Below are 17617 nucleotides of genomic sequence, written 5' to 3'. Positions count from 1 at the left end.
CTGCGATGTGTGGCGAGTAGCAGGCAGCGCGCACTGAGACAATGATGCTTGTTTGCCACAGGATGGAAAAGGCGCTACCTTTTACCAGCTGGGATACCATCTCAGAACCTTCGCGTGTGACCTCTTGATCGTCGGACCCGTGCTCAGCGTCCACAAATCGGCTGCAGATACGGAAGTATTCTTTAGATAAGTTGAATTAAAAAATCACAGCATATCCACGGAGTGAATGATGATAAGTGGGCGAAGCTGCGGAGGTTCATCGGTAAACCGTGAATCTCCGTGAATTCTGCCCAGTACATCATCACCGACGTGAGATCGGGCGCGTTTATACTAAAGGTTCGATGAGTTATGATGACTTGCAGCTAACTTTAATTTTACATGTACGCTGTGAATTTCATTGTTAGAAACCATTGCTTTAGAAAACATCTGGCGTCTTTCGTTAAGCAGCTGGCGTCTTTCGTTTTGCTTTAGAAACATCTGGCGTTCTTTTCGTTTTTGCTTTTACAAAACATCTGGCGTCTTTCGTTGGTTTATTTCATCAATCAACGGCGTTTTGAACAAAATTTTTATTGTTTAATGACGCACAGGAGAAATCTCACCAGGCACTACCTTGGAGGTAAACAATGGCTGCTAATGGGAATGAGAGACAGAAGAAGTCGGCTTTTAGCTAACACTTACACTTCTACTTCTACTAACGTTTCCTTCTGGAACATGCCAATGGCTGCTAATGGGGAATGAGAGACAGAAGAATTCGGCTTTTAGTTAACGCGCACCGTGCGAATTTTTATGTTCAACAACGCACAGGAAAATCTCCCACCGGCACCCCCTTGGAGGTCAAAGCGTAAGACTGGTTACGCACTACGACTACGACTACGAGGGACGAACGGGTGCCGCCTTAAGGAGCTTCGCCCCTAAAAAACAACTCACAGGGTCCCTTATGCAATCGCCAGATGACTGGAAGTCGAAAGCCATCTTCTTGTCAGTCGATGTATTGATTCTCCCGCGCCCCCCCTCCAAAGCGTTCTGCCCCTAACGCGGTTTTGCACAGCCTCTGTGATCGGCCCACCGATCACGGAGTCAATGCAAAGCCACCATGTCATGTGAATACGTCACCATATGACATCATGGTGACGTCCTTTTTAGGTTACGATGTTGGCGATCTGTGACGTCACGATGACACCATATGGGACGTAATCTCTTGATTATTTTGCGTAACTCGTGTTGACGCACCGACGCGAGACGCCGATGGTTAATCTTTCCGTTTGATGAGGCATCTAGGGCTTTCGCCTTCATAAGCTACACGACGTCGACGTTTTGCATTGCTTCCGTGATCGGACCACCGATCACGGAGGAAACGCAAAAGCAACCATGTCGTGTGAATACGTCATCTTGTCACGTCACGTTCTGTGACGTCATGGTGACGTGATAGTTGCGTTACAAATGTTGGCGATCAGTGAAGTCATGAAGACATCATAGGGTGACGTCATCACGTGGACGATTATTTTTTTGCATAAACTCGTCTTCCCGCCGCCGGCGCAGGACGCCGACGTGTTCCCGTTTGACCGAGGCATCTAAGACGAATTGCTTGTCTGGGCAAGTTGGATGTGGTTATGCGGTCTTTGAAAGTGGCGGAAGCCTCGCAGCTCCATCCAACGGAAGTCGATATAGTTTGGCCGGTCGACGTAATCCCATCGAAGACCATCGACGGAGAAATACGACGAGCTTCTTCCGTAACCCATTTTGAAATACGCTGCCGCCTCCACTCTTGTACAAGACCACCGCCTATCTTCCGTGAGGCATTAGCTGTCCGCTATGCCTCGACCGTATGAAGCACAGAAATCCAAAGAATGTCAGAAATCCAGAAGCTCGGGCCTTAGAGCGCAAAGTGAAGCCATACTCGAACGTTTTATGCTGTCTTACGCCCAGAAAAAACAATATATTCTTCAGAACTTTGAGTTTATGTTGGCCCTGTTGGGGCGCCTGGCTGTAGAGCGAAGGTCGCTTATTGCGCTCGCAACACTGCGTACTGTGCAATGTGTCGGCTGTTTCTTTTGCTTACTGTGCGTGAAATCTCGATACCGTCAAATTGCCACTCACGGCTAGGCGATTACCTTATGGACATTCATCACACCAAAAGAAAAAGACAACTTTTTTTTTGCACTTGCTGAAGTTGTTCTCTCTTCTGCGGGGAAGCCTGCGTGAACGTTCGCAACCTCTAACTCTAAGGCAAAATTACCCAAAGAGGACTAACGGAGCCCAATAGGCCGGGCGATGAACGATAGTCCGTTGAGGAGGAAGCGCAGAGGGAGGCGTGCCATGTGGAAACCAGTTACAGTGAAACCTCGGTGATACGATCACAGCCATACGACATTCGGGTCATACGAATTTTTCGTTGGTCCCGGCCATGGCCCATTGGCCTCAATTTAATGGAGTACGGTTGTTGCGAAAACCGATTTTCACCCAGCGACGTTTGATACGAACGTACGCTATCGCCCAGGTAAGAAGAGGTGCTGTCCGCACTAGCCGCGGAAGACGCGCAAGCACATGCGATCGCGGGAACACAAGCGTGGGCATGCGCGCCGCACCACCAAATCGTCAGAATAACGGAGTCTGAGAAACCACTTTTCTAAAGGTTGACGAGGACCGAAGAAGGCGAGGACTGTCTTGGCGAACGAGTCGGCCTCACAAGGTCAGCATGCGCGACCGTGGAGGTCGCACTTGTGCGGGCACGGTCGTAAATCTCCCAGGAAGCATCCCCAACACCTACGCGATAACAAAATCATGACACAGGACCGTGGTTCTGTAATTTTGTGGCGTTGATCCATCGCGTCAAAGCGCTTCTTTAGTTACTTTCGCTGCAGTACTTTGGTGTCATGCAAAAAAAGCATACTAAAACTTTGGAAGGGGCCTACTGCTTTCGAAGGTCACAACGCACCTGGTTCATTAATTAAATACGCGCGTACGGGCCGTATATTTACGAGTACTGGTATGATTGCCGACATCTAAAAACTTAATTGACAATCATTCAGTGTTCTTCCTGACGTTGCTGCGGCCCTGAAAAACAATAAATGAAAACGTGCGCCGGCTTTCTTTTGTCGCATGCTTATTTTCCATGCTTTCTGGTGATACGAATTTCGGATGATACGAATATTTTTGGCGGTCCCGTGAGACTCGTATCCCCGAGGTTTCACTGTAGTCTGCAAAAGGATGAACCGCGCGGGAGATGCAGGCCGTGTGCAGAAAAAAAGTCACAGTTTCGCCGCAACGGCGAAGCAATGATTGCGATAGCAATAAATTGTAATGTAACGCGAAGAACGGAAAGGCAGCTCGAAATTGCCAGCGCATAGCTCAAGCCAACGGACGCACGAAAAGAACGCACACAGACGAGAGCGAACTAATGCGTCCACAGCTCGACACTTGAAGCGCACTGCTCAAACATAAAGCAGGACGCACGAAACAACGACAGTACACACAAGACGAGCGCGAACTACTTGTCACAGTTGTTACTTATTCTGTTTGAACAGCGCGCTCCTTTCGCAAACGCGGCCGCTGCCGCGAGCGAAGCGAAGCACCCCACCGGCCGCCCCATCTTTCCTTGAATAAGCGCACGAAAGCGACGACGCCCTGTAGAGCGAACAGCAACGGCGTTCGCAGGGAAGGGGCGACGATCTTTAAAGCGACGCAACACGTGCGCACGTCGCGCCATCTATGTGGCCACTATGAAAGCATGCTGAATTTACTGGTGTATATAAACAGCTCGGCGTTAGCAGGCTGAGAAACGGTGTTGTCGTGGCCTAACGTCTAACGCGGCGAGAGGTCGCCCGTTCGATTCCGCGCGTCGGAAAGAATTTCTTAATATTTTTCTTTGTGGCCTTTCTATAAATATACATACTTATACATATACGTGAATGACGGGCGACGGGGACGGACATTTCCAGCCCGAGACTGTCTATATAATTGCTATCGCAAATAAAGTCACAGTCTCGCCGCAACGGTCGCAGCAATGAATGCGATAGCAATAAATTGTAATGTAACGCGAAGAATGGAAAGCAGCTCGAAATTTGCCAGCGCGTCGCTCGAGCCCAAAGGACGCACGAAAAGAACGCACACAGGACGAGCGCGAACTAATGCGTCACAGCTCGACACTTTGAAACACACTGCTGAAACATAAAGAAGGACGCACGAAACGAACAGGTACACACAGACGAGCGCGAACTATTGTCACTTTTGGTACTTAATATTCTGTTGAACAGCGCGCTCCTTTCGCAAACCGGGGGCCGCTGCAGCGAGCGAAGCGAAGCACTCCCCACCGGCGCCCCATCTTTCCTTGAGATAAGCGCACGAAAGCGACCACGCCCTGTAGAGCGAAGAGCAACGGCGATCGCAGGAGCGGCGCGCGCACGTCCGCACCATCTATGTAGCCACTAAGAAAGCATGCTGAACTACATGGTGTATATAAATAGCGCGCCGTCAGCAGGCTGATAGACGGTGCTGTCGTGGCCTAACGTCTAACGCGGCGGGCTGCAAATCGAGAGTCGACCGTTCGATTCCGCGCGTCGGAAAGAATTTCTGAATTATTTTCTTATGGCTTTCTATATATATACATACTTATACATATACGGTGAATGACGGCGACGGGCGACGGACATTTTCCAGCCGAGACTGTCCATATAATTGCTATCGCAATAATACGATTCCGTGTACAAACCGTTGTCAAGAGAACTAACCGTCCCTCCTCGCTCGGTCAGTCTTCCCACTTGTTGTTCGAGCTGGGTGGTGGCGGGTATATCGCGCTCGGAGAGTTTGCCGATCTAGGAACTACACCTCGGTGCCTTTGATATACACGTATGCGTGGATGGGCGTGTCGTGCTGCTTTTTTCCGTTTCGCCGCCGCACAGAATGAAGTCTGGAAACTGGTCTCGCACGTCGCGACGCCGCGCCGTATGTCTCCGGCGTAGTCACGGCACTGCGTCGCCAACGGCTGGGTATGGCGGCCGAGAAGGCAGTAGGCCTATCGGATCCATGATTTCAATCTGACTCTGGGCACAAATCGGCGCTGGATTCCTTCACAAGTAAGTGATCGCTCTTCTGCCGTACCTATCGCGTGCGCGAAATTGATCGCGATTGGCGGTAACGGACTCGATCATGTTCTATATCGCGCGCTCGAAATGTACCGCGAGGGCCTGCTTGGCGTCAGCTCGCCTATAGGCCTGACTGGCTGCCCAGGCGGCGCTGCGAAAACGGTGCTAAAAAGCGCCCCCTACGACAAGTTCTTTGGTTTCGAGTAGTCAGACAGGCGGCCGCATGCAAGCACTAAGCTCAGATGCGCAATGGAGCCGCCGCTGTCGGTTGTGCTGCGCTTTGGATCTCGGCCAATTTCTGGCGTGGCTGAGTTCTTCAGTGCCAAGCAATCTGCGTAACGCAAGAAGCTCGTCAACGTCAAGTATGTTTACGACGTGCAGGAGATTGAGGAACATTTTCGGCGCGCCGCAGCTCGCAAGTGCAGCGAATCTCATACGACGTTGAACGCGAGTTAAGTTTTACGAGGCATGCTCGCGCGATTAACGACAGGGCAATAAACGAAAAGATTGCTGTTCAGAAAGCCGACATGATTTGCATTACACGACGAAACGGAATCAAGAAAGGGGCAGTGACGAAGGCTAGCCGTCGGCGGCCCGAATGAGCGCATTCGCGTCGTGGGCCGTTTTCCTGCCGCATTCCAGTCGCAAACACACTTTTTCCCCCATGCACAGGTCGTATTTTAAACATTTGCTTCTGGGAATTCGTCAAATTCTGTCAGCGTGCGGTTGGCGGGTCGAGAAGCGACGGCGCGCAATGTTTACAGCCGGCCGCTGGAAGCAGCCGGCTGTAAGCTGCCGGAAAAATCGTAGGCACATACGCAGGGTGACTCATGGCATCGTTTTTCTCGTTTCGCACGAAATGCCGGCTGCATATCCTCGTGATCGCCGTCGGCAGCCACGGCCGTGCACGCGCGTACGAAAAGTAATCAGCACGTTACGTTGCAAACCACGTTTTGCTCGCGTACTCCACGCGTCGGACGGCACGTATCCAGCGGTTCCGTCGCTCCACTTCGTACGGCTTTCAGGGGAACCAGTAAACCGCACATTAGGATCCTTACCCCCCATGTTCGAGGCAATTAACCGCCCAACAATAACGGCGGCGACCGCGCGCTGCTGAGAGCCGTCGCCCAGACCACCTGCTTTCGGCACGGTTTGTTGAAGCAGGGATCGCTCGTCAAACATGTCAGACTCTGCAGGCATAGCGGACAAGTTCCTGCGTACGTTTTAAGCACTTTTTGAGCCTGAAAACTAGGCGCAAAATTAAGTAAAACGCTTAAAGCAACTGAGAACTGCGTAACTCGCCGGTCGGCGTCCATTTTTGACTACCCAAGCAACTTCGGCGCACGCCACCAGGCTCCGCCACAGTACTCAAAACTCCAGCGCGTCAGCCCTATGCTTTGTGACCGCCTGGATATTTACCGCCAATGTTGTCCGCCGCCCGGACTGTCCCTCACCGATGATTCGCCGTAGTGATGAGTTGCGATCTCGCTATATCAGACAGAGGCCTCGCTGCTGTATTGCGGCTCTTCAAAAACGCTGTGCAGCGCCAGCAACTAGGTCGATTGTATGCCGCGCGCTTGAAATGCACCGGCACGAGTTGGCGGGTTCTTCAGCTGGCAGGCTTTCGCTGCGCTTCGGAACTCTGTGGAAACTGGTCGCCATCACCGTCGGCTTCCTCGACGCTCGCTCGAAAGCAGCTCGACGCCGTTCGTGGCGGCGGCTCCGCGTTCGCTGGCTGTTCTGCTCGAGATTCGCTGGCGGCTGTGGGGCTGCGGCGGCTTGCGGGCTTGCTCGAACTGTACGACGCCGCTCGAAGAATACTCGCCGGCTCGTTGGGGCACGATGGTTGGCGGCACCTCGGCGTGATGGCTGCGGCTGCCGCACTTGAAATGTTGCGCTGTGTTGCTTGAAATGCGTCTTTGATGACGTATGACATCACGGTGAAATTATTTACAGGCCATATTTTAGACGTCTGTTTTTATTTCACCTTGCACGTATTTGCCATGTGCGTGCTTCTTCATCTCCTCCGTGACGTGTCGCAGACTATTTGCAATATTTTTGTGCTTTGCAGGGGTGAAATTACTTGCATGCCCTATTTTAGACGTGTGTTTTAGTTCACCTTGCACATATTTGCAATGTGCGTGCGTCTTCAGCCTCGCTGTCACGGGTGACTATTTGCAATATTTTTGTGCTTTGCAGGATGCAGCCGTTGTCCACAACGTGCAGAATGCTGTGTGCCTTGGCGCGTACAATGCCAGCCATCTGTCGCTTCCGTAGGAGTAGCTTCACGAAAAGGACTGTACGAGATATGACAACGTGGCTGGACCTGTTTTCGACATTTTGCAGTGAATTCAATGAAAGAAAGCAAAAGTTTCATATGTATAGCGAAAAATAAAACGTTTAATTGTATCACTGTTGTCTTTCGTTGTCGCATTGTCTGCGAAAACAGTGACACACGCATGACTAAATATTTTTTCTTGTGTTCACTTCCGCGGCATTTGCTGCTCACCGCGGAAACGAAGCACGCAAGAAAAGTATTAAGCCTTGCGGAGCGTCCGGCGAGGTGCACCTGCGAGGACTAACGGTTGCCTGATAAGGTATAAATGTGAGGACCAAATGATTTCCATTGAGCTGATCTGTGGGGACTAACAGTTGCCCGGTAAGGTTTAAGTGTGAGGACTAAATGTTAGTTCATTGAGGTGATCTGTGGCGACTAACAGTTGGCAGGTAAGGTGTAAATGTGAGGATCAAATGTTAGTCCATTGAGGTGATCTGTGGGGACTAAATGTCAGACCCGATGCCATTATCCTTAAAGGGATTATTGGTTGTGGCAGCCCATTAGTCCCCAAAGGACGAACTACTACACACCCTTTTAACACCATTTTGGTCCCCTTAGAGTGTAGGCACGGGCGGTGCTCAGCCCGGTGCTAGATTACAAGCGAACACAGAGCACCCTAAAAAATTAGATTTGGCAGTATACAGGACTTGTTTGCCCTAGTGGCCATCGTGTGTTTTGTATGTGACTTGATTAAGCTTGAATAGCCTCAGGGTATCACTTGAAACGGAGGCAACAAGCCTGGTTGTCAAATGAACGGAACTTAAAGTGGTCAAATAGGCTTACCTGACAGGCCTGCGTGTAGCGAAACGATAACGCAGGAATAGGCTACACTGAAGGTTTCTGAAGACTGCAATTCTTTGGGTAACTTGGTGACGCATATCGACAGATATAAAGCGGAGAAAAAAAAAACACGGACAAAAGACACCACACGACAGACGAGGAGCTCAATAACAACTGAAAATTTATTGAACGAAGCAACAGATTACAAAGGCGACGTGACAAAGAAATAACAATAACACATAAAAAATGACGCGTTATTATCTGTGATTGTTATTCGTGAGACAAGCACCTTGAACGAAAATCAGCGTGAGAAAAAACGAGGATGAGAAAAGAAGACTGCAAGGTTCCCGCGCTAATTTTCGTTCAACATAGAAGCACACCAACTCGCCCAATTGACAGTTCTGATGTGAGACAAGCACGCAAGTTTTTTTTGTTAGTCAAAGCAACATAAGCAACTCAAGAAGTCAATTTTATGTGCTTATTGTTATTTCTATCTCACGTCCTCCTTTAGAATGTGTCGTTTCCTTGAATATATTTTCAATTAGACAGCGCTTCACCTGTCGTCTGTGTTCTCTTTTGCCCGCCTTTTTTCTGTGCTATTAATCTCTCGACATGAGTTTCTGAGGCCTTTGTATGCGCTTTCTTAAACATGTGCGGAGGTGCGTATTTGCCGCGAGATCGGGCTACAGGTGGCAGCACCGTCGCCGCGCTAGTGTACATAGGCGGTTGTCGGCGTGTATACAAACGTTCACAATAGCGCTTCGTTCTGAGCGATATGACCCGATTTCCGGCAAACAAAATGCGTTGACTGCAGCTTTGTGGTAAAATGTGCGCTCTTCATTCCCGAAATAATGCACAAAGCGCGCCGAACGTTACAATTACTTGTGAGAGAAGCGCTTCTGCCAACGAACGGTTGCTCGCCTTCGGCGACAGTCGGCGTTTTCGCAATGGGTGACGTTTCCTTGTTTTATTTCTACATGCTTAGCTTGTGTTCCGCCTACTACACACTGCGGTATCGCGCGACTGAATTAACTATTTACTTCTTGTTTATTTGGATGCTTCCTTCACGAGAAGAGCTTCCTTCACGAGCACATACATCGTGCACTGTAGACAAGAACACACAGAATTCCATGCGCATCGCCACATTTGCATCGCGCGTCGCGCCATCTATCGCACACGTGACGAAACAACATGCGCGGGCCGCCACGCCAGCAGACGCTACACAGAGCAAACGTGAAACTCCCGAAACTCAGCCCGTCGGAGAGCGTGTTTCGCGTCTTTTCTAGCCTGGACATTTTCGCTGATTTTATTGGAACATCAAGAACATCTTGCTCATGCAAGTCCACAATGTATACAGTACGTGCTGAGTAGGCTGCGGAAGCAACCTCGTCAGATACGTACGCTGTTACATTTGTAAAAAAACGTTCTCGCTGTAGTACGCGTGAATCAGAATTGCAGTGCAGCTCGCGAAAGAGTGAAACGATGTTTTGTAGCGCCATATTACAAGTTGTGCACAAAGTTTTGTGAAATGTGATCATTTCAGTATGCATCGCGTAATAATTAGAGTACGCTTTACGGGTAGTTTCGCGGAACCTAATTTTTGGTTCACGAGCGCTCTTACAATAATGCGTCTTGCTCACAAAAGCGTGCTATCAGAGAGTATAACCTGCAGTATCGTTCAGCGATCCCTTTTGGAAGCTACCTCGCGATTTTATTCTTGTAACGATGGTGCTTTACAAGCGAAACTGTGCTACTCTTAGTTAAGCCGGTTAGCTACGCTGCGACGTAAAGGACACTGGCGCGAGTTCTGTTTACTTACGTGCCAATATATGTATATGTCAGCGCTGGATGCCTCGTGTCCAAATAAATTTGGGGACATCAAACACTGCAATGAAAGCACGAAATGCTGACCCAGCTGTTGAGGAGCACCGTGCCATTTATTACCTTTGAAGATGAAATCTCGAAGGCGTGGATGCCATCAAATCACTAAAGCTTATACTACGTTGAAAGTGGCAAAGCATGCTGATTGCTTAGGCTTGCAAGCACTACCTTGCACTAGACTTCGTCCAAGGAAACGCTCAAAGGTATGAAGTGCACCCCCACTCAAAGCTCGCGCCTCCCTTCAACCCAGCTGCGTGTCACGCAAATTAGATTCGCAAAATAAATAGGTGGGCATCACACTGCAGAATACACGCAGTTAGTGTACTTACTCGCGCATTTTCACTCGGCTCCTAGTTTTTTTGCTTGAATCACAGTTATCCATTCGCGGAGAAGCTGAAAAGACCACACCGGCACTATTCCCGTGGCGCGGTCGTAATCGTCGCAGACAACGCTAATATCCTCTTGTTGCGCTGCTTGTTTGGCATCCAAAGACGACGCAGTAGTGCCCAGACGAGCTCTTACACGTTGAAGCGGCGTGAACGGGTACTTTTTCGCACTTTAAAGCCTCAGAACTGCAGCTTGGCCTGTTTACTTGGTGCAGCTCGCGCGCGCTTCGGCAGCCCGGTCAGCCCGGTGTCTGGGTGCGAGAGTATCCGCTCGGCTCGCCAGCAGCCTAGGTGCGAGACAGGCGTGCTCTGGTGTATACGTGCTGTTACGAGCGGCGACGTTGGCCGACGCGGACTCGTGGGGTAGCGTGGAGCTGAGCGGCGACAGTCGTACCGCAGGCCCAGGGACGTCCGGAACAGCAGGAAGCCGAGGCAGAGAGACCGACGTTGAGGAAAACTTAACAGAGGTTTATTTACAACATCATAGAGGACAGGATCGTCAGAACGACATCTAGTCCGATCGATCCGTGCCGAGCAGACGCTCTGCTGCTCCTTAAATACGCTTCAATACAAAGACAGGGAAACTCCTTATGCGGCAAATGTCCAATCACAAACGTGCATGCCTTTGGAGCTGCACAACTATAGCTCCTTATGCGGCAAATGTCCAATCACAAACGTGCATGCCTTTGGAGCTGCACAACTATAGCTCCTTATGCGGCAAATGTCCAATCACAAACGTGCATGCCTTTGGAGCTGCACAACTATAGCTCCTTATGCGGCAAATGTCCAATCACAAACGTGCATGCCTTTGGAGGGTCCGTCTCTTCGGCACATAGGTCACCGCCCCCAGGATGGCACTCCAGAGACCACTGCCCTCTCACTCTTCACGTCCGACCAGTTCGGAAGGGGGGGGGGGAGACAATGCCACCTCGGGGAACTGGTAATCCTATTACGAACAAAGGCACCAGCCTTAGCCAAAAGCACACTCGATGCAAATACGCGTTCCACGGAGGGGTCCCGCGTGTAGCAGCCAGCTTCCCGCCGAAGCGCTCAGTTCAGGGAAAGGCAGCAGGTGTAGGTGTCTAATCCGTTCCCCGAAGTGAGGGGGGGGGGGGGGAGTCCAAGAAGCAGGAAAACTCGTTTGGAGACAGCTGGCCCAGGACCCTCGCATTTGCTTTGTAACAGCTTCCCCGGCGGCAGGCTGAGACCTCGACGTACAAAGGTCAATCACCTTTGTGGGGAGAGGTCGATGAAGACAAGGCTGATGTGCTGAAGCCGTACACACCGCGATGCTGCTCTGCTACATTCCTCCGCCACCTCCGGTGATCTCGAACATCTGGTAGCGTCGTCCAAGTTCGGAGAAAAGCTTCTCGCTCTGCTGGCCAACATTCCCTCTCGAAAGACAGCACCTGTGTCAACCACGTGAGAACCACAACCGCCAAGCAGGCAAGCGCCCGTACTCTCTCCCTGAGACCTACCAGGCTTTTACTTCAACCAAAATGTCCTGCTTTCAATTACAATAGCAGCAGCAATTCCAACAACCAAACCTGAAATAGGCTGCTCAACCCACAAACACATGTCGTGATGAAGCACGACCACAACAACAACAAAAAAAAAAGGCAATTGTAACCTGTCACATAAAAAATTGAACCTAAATACACAAGCCAGAGTACCCGATGCCATCAAGTTCCCTGAATCGCACACACCCTAGCCTTCGGCTAAAACCCTTTTACTCATTGCACTTGGCAAATGAGTACTACATTAAGAAAACAAAACGCTGCAAACTAAATACGAAATAAAACTGATAATCAAACTCACGCGCTTAACACAAAACGAAATAAACTGAAAATCAAACTCACGCGTTTAACACAAAACAAGGAGAAACTAAAATTACACTGACGCGCATACTAACACGTAACGAAAAACAAATCAGTAGTACGTTAAACAGAGGCTTTTAACATTCCGCCTTCATCTCTGTAAACCACTACGAACAGCTCTCCTCTACTCGAGCGCTAAAAGCTAGCTGTCGAAACAAAACTACTTAAAACGGAGGCTTTCAATTCAGCCTACATCTCCGTAAAACAATTTACAGCTCTTTACACTATAGCGTTAACGGTCATGAAAAGGAAACATTAACAAAACAAACAAATAACCAAACCAACATCTCAAAGTCTGCTACAATGAGGAGGAAAGTGACAAATTACAAAATTTCACTCCTCAATTCGTTAGTACACATTAACACACTAACTTCTTTCAAGATGTCAATTCATCTTTATGCTGCGGTTATCCCAGGGTGTCTCCAACGCGCCCTTTCAGACGAACTCTGGGGAGACGCGCATGCCACAGATTTCGAGGGGTCCGGTCTCGACAAATGAACAAAGAACAAACCTGTCCGACGCGCTCAGTAGCGGTGACTTTTGACCCGCGGCCTCTCGATTCTGACAAAGGGCATCGCTTGCCCATTGTGCCCCTCCGGGTTAAGCCGTCAGCCTTTAACCACGGTGAGGGACAGCCTTTGTCACGATTCCGGCGTACGCGACATTTCCCTGCGCTCCTGCCTCGACTAGGTCGTGAAAAGGATGAGATCAGGTGGTGACTTTGGCGTCTGAATTTCACTGAAATTCGTTTTTTTTCGCGACGCGCCTCACGTCCGATCTAGATTTCCGCGGGACTCTCAACTTGGAACGTGTCCTAGCACGCCTTTTCGGGATTCGTCGCGTCGAGCTAGCGCCCTAGCACGCTTACCGCCACTGGTCTCTTTTTTCTTCGCCTTTCGTTTGCGCCGGCGCCTTTTCTTACCGAACGGCTCGCAGCGCTCATAGTCTCGGCCACTAGTACTCTCAAGTGCGCTGCCTGCGACATTCGCTGCCAACACTTTAGGCGGCTGAACTGACTTGTCTCTGGGCCGTTACTAGGTATCTCTGAGTCTGACCTAACGGTAGTCCCGACACTCTCTAAGTCAGCCAGCTCGCCCTGAGATGTCTCTTCAGCTTCGGGCGTGCTATCGCTTTCGTGGATAGCCCCTTTTCTCTGGCCTTCGAAGTCGGCCTCCTGCTCTTCGCGCCTTTGACACTTTTCAATCTCACGCGCTTTGCGTAGCGCCTCTGTCTCTCGCGCCACACGAAGTGCTTCTTGTTCTCGCGCTTCCTCATCTAGCGCTTTTCGACGCGATTCATCCTCACGCGCCCTGCGGAGCGCCTCGGCCTCTTGCGCCACGCGAAGTGCTTCTTGTTCTCGCGCTCTGTGACGCGCTTCCTCCTCTAGTGCCCTGGCGTCCTCAAGCGCCTTACTACGGGCTTCGGCCTCTAACGCCTGGCGACAGTTCTCAGCTTCAAGCGCTTACAGCGCGCGTCGTCCTCAAGCGCCTCAGCGCTGACCTTGTTGCCCCGACTTTCGCAGTCAGCAGGACCTGAAACACCTAAGTGGCGCAGCAAGGCATCTTTGGCCTTATCAAAGTCTTGCGCTTCCTCCGTGCATAAGCGCTCCAAAACGCTTGCAATTTCGCGCGGTAGCAACGTGACAAGCCTCTCCAACCAAAGGTCTCGGCTAACACCAACATCTTCGCAGACCTTTTCAAACTTAACGAGAAAAGACACAATGTCCTCGTCTATCTCGAAAATCCTGAGTTGCCGTTGTGCCAGTTGCCACTTAATCGCCTGAATTTCACTGATCAAGTGTTCTCATTTTGAGAGCATGTTCTCGCTCCCGAGCCTGCCTCTCTTCGCGCCTTTCGCGTTCCTCTGCCTCCCGCCTTTCACGCCTTTCGCGTTCCTCTGCCTCTCGCTTTTCGCGCTTCAGCCTCTCATTTCTTTCTTTAGCTTCGCGCCTAAGCCTCTCATTTCTTTCTTCCTCAATTAGCTCTAGACACTTGAGAGCTCGTCGTCGTCTGCCTCAAGGTTCTCAATAGCCTCGATAATCTCTGGCTTTCTCATTTGTTCTCGAACATCCAAACCCAAACTTTTAGCTAACTCTAGCAAAAGCGGTTTTTTCAGTGCCTTCAGATTCATGGTTGCTGCAAGTGCTGCTAACTTCACTACTACTAAGACGCTACGTTCCTATGCACAGGTCAACGTAGAGTAGTTACCCAAAATTACCACCTTTCCTACAAAACTCGAGACAAAGCCTGGTAAAATCTCAGTGAAGAAAGTCAAGCACTCACCACACCCTGCAGCCATGATCTCGGCGGAGACGATCCCGATGCTGGTACGAGCTTGTTGCGACTTGTCGTGAGCAGAATCCCGTCGCTGCCATCCAGTTGTTACGACCGGGTATTTGCATCCATCCCACCGCTGCAGCCAGTTGTTACGAGCGGCGACGTTGGCCGACGCGGACTCGTGGGGTAGCGTGGAGCTGAGCGGCGACAGTCGTACCGCAGGCCCAGGGACGTCCGGAACAGCAGGAAGCCGAGGCAGAGAGACCGGACGTTGAGGAAAACTTAACAGAGGTTATTTACAACATCATAGAGGACAGGATCGTCAGAACGACATCTAGTCCGATCGATCCGTGCCGAGCAGACGCTCTGCTGCTCCTTAAATACGCTTCAATACAAAGACAGGGAAACTCCTTATGCGGCAAATGTCCAATCACAAACGTGCATGCCTTTGGAGCTGCACAACTATAGCTCCTTATGCGGCAAATGTCCAATCACAAACGTGCATGCCTTTGGAGCTGCACAACTATAGCTCCTTATGCGGCAAATGTCCAATCACAAACGTGCATGCCTTTGGAGGGTCCGTCTCTTCGGCACATAGGTCACCGCCCCCAGGATGGCACTCCAGAGACCACTGCCCTCTCACTCTTCACGTCCGACCAGTTCGGAAGGGGGGGGGGATACAATGCCACCTCGGGGAACTGGTAATCCTATTACGAACAAAGGCACCAGCCTTAGCCAAAAGCACACTCGATGCAAATACGCGTTCCACGGAGGGGTCCCGCGTGTAGCAGCCAGCTTCCCGCCGAAGCGCTCAGTTCAGGGAAAAGGCAGCAGGTGTAGGTGTCTAATCCGTTCCCCGAAGTGAGGGGGGGGGGAGTCCAAGAAGCAGGAAAACTCGTTTGGAGACAGCTGGCCCAGGACCCTCGCATTTGCTTTGTAACAGTGCAGACTAAAAAGCGCAAGGCACATTCGCTTAGCACAGAGGCGCGGATTAATTTACATGCGCGAATAAACGTGAAACTGGTAGCATGTACAAAAGCGGCAACACAGCGGTAAATGACACCATAGGCTGACAGCCACAGAAACGCAGATCACATAACGTACAACACATGCCAGGTAACCGCCGCAGCTGACGTGCGGCGGAACTAACCTGCGATATCGAAATAAATCTTCCCCTCACAACATCACGGTACCATCCCAAGCTCGTTCTCAGAACGCGCGACAAATTACGTAAGCGCAACAGATCACGCTTGAAACTTATAGCGTGATCGCTGCAAAATTTCAATCTGCCCAAGCGTTCGAAATGCGAACCATAAAACTCCTTCTTTCAGCATGATAAAATTATTTTTAAAGTTCGTGTACCTGAAAGGACCTCTTTGTACAACGAATAATAAGTTTGTGTTAATGGTACACTGCTTACAACGCCAGCAATATTCAAGCGATATACTCAACTATGTACCTCGCATAACACGAAACAGTTGGTCGGGGTCCATTTGCTGCGTCTGATGTTTCCGTTCCAAAGGCGTCGTCGCTTCTTTTCCTTCAGAAGCCTAAAAGGCAGAAACCCTGCGCGCTGCTGTTTGGACAGCCAACCGCGCAACTGGAGCCCATCGCACGCAACAAGTTCACGCTTGAATGCGAGGAGCAGTCGCCATGAATACGCGCGGCTTCGCACAAGAGCTTCGTAACCTATGAGTGCGGCGCGCCGGCGTCTCTCCGTCGCGGCTGCGCTCGCCGGACTCCGCGCCACGCTGTCGCCACTGCCACCCGCCGCCGACGGCGAGGAGAGAGTGTTTACGTCACGAGAAGAGGGCGGCGCTGGGGCGAAGCACGGACAGCGGCGAGATGAAACAATCGCCAAACTCTCCCGAAGGGTGTATATGGCTGTGACCAAAAGCACGATTGCTCCTCCACGTGCACTTCACCGGCGCATGGTCACTACATCTGAAGGGGTAAGCAACCTGACGGAACTCGCTACAGACGAAACGTATCTTAACTGCCGTAACAAGCAGGAAATTGCATCAAAAAGCGGTGTGGAAGTTGACACCGAGTTTACAAATCTCCCTAACAAGCTTGGAAACTTGGGCAAGTTGGTAGGACATAATGAATATAAGAACAGCGCAATAGACAAGGACTGACGAAGAATACACCACACAGCGCTGTGTGGTGTTTTCTTCGTCAGTCCTTGTCCTTGCGCTGTTCCTATATTCAATACTCTCTAACAAGGTTCTACTCGTGCCGGGAAAACCCTACATACTTATCTCAAACATTAACGCCATCGTCTGTGTGGTAAACGGAGCAGTGGAAACTGTACGAACGGGAATCGCTGCGTAACCATGCTACGAACTTCCTCAGGTTCCACAGCAGTGGAGCTGCACTTGGTTTTTTAGAACACTATATAAATAAACGACAGTGCAAACATTCCTTCAACTTGGAACACTATCCTTTAGGCTGAAGACCTACCTTGATTTTAACTCCTGCTGTTACTGCATCGTCAAAATATAGCACATTATAGTGTCTTCTAATGTGTTCGGAAGTTGTCATAAAGAGTTCATTTTAAATTGTAAGCTTTTTGAAAACTTCGCAATGACGATAGTTGTATATATTTGAAACCACCGCTATATTGTCTGGAAAAATAGATGGACATCAAGTATTAAATCTTCATGGTAAGGTGTTTTTTAAGGAAGAAATAAGTAGCTTTCCAAACGTATGCATTTTGTTACATTTTTGTTGTGCAGCGTATCCCCTGTATCAGACGGCCGTAGCTAAGCTTATAGTGAAGCGATTCGTTTTATAAAATTTCTAGTACTGCTGGATAGTATTGCACGATTTTCGTGTACCAGTCTGGAGATCTGTGATTGCTTACGCTGGCGTTTAAATGTTCTACAAAAAGCACGTTTTCCAGCACCGCGGATACTTTCCATAGTGCCTCATTGGACAAAATTAATTTCTCTGGCGTCAGTTACTCTGCTTGTGGCATAAAAATACACCGCTTTGA

This window comes from Rhipicephalus sanguineus, chromosome 8 (assembly GCF_013339695.2).
Source record: "Rhipicephalus sanguineus isolate Rsan-2018 chromosome 8, BIME_Rsan_1.4, whole genome shotgun sequence".
Classification (NCBI taxonomy): domain Eukaryota; kingdom Metazoa; phylum Arthropoda; class Arachnida; order Ixodida; family Ixodidae; genus Rhipicephalus; species Rhipicephalus sanguineus.
Note: the sequence above shows the minus strand (reverse complement) of the source record.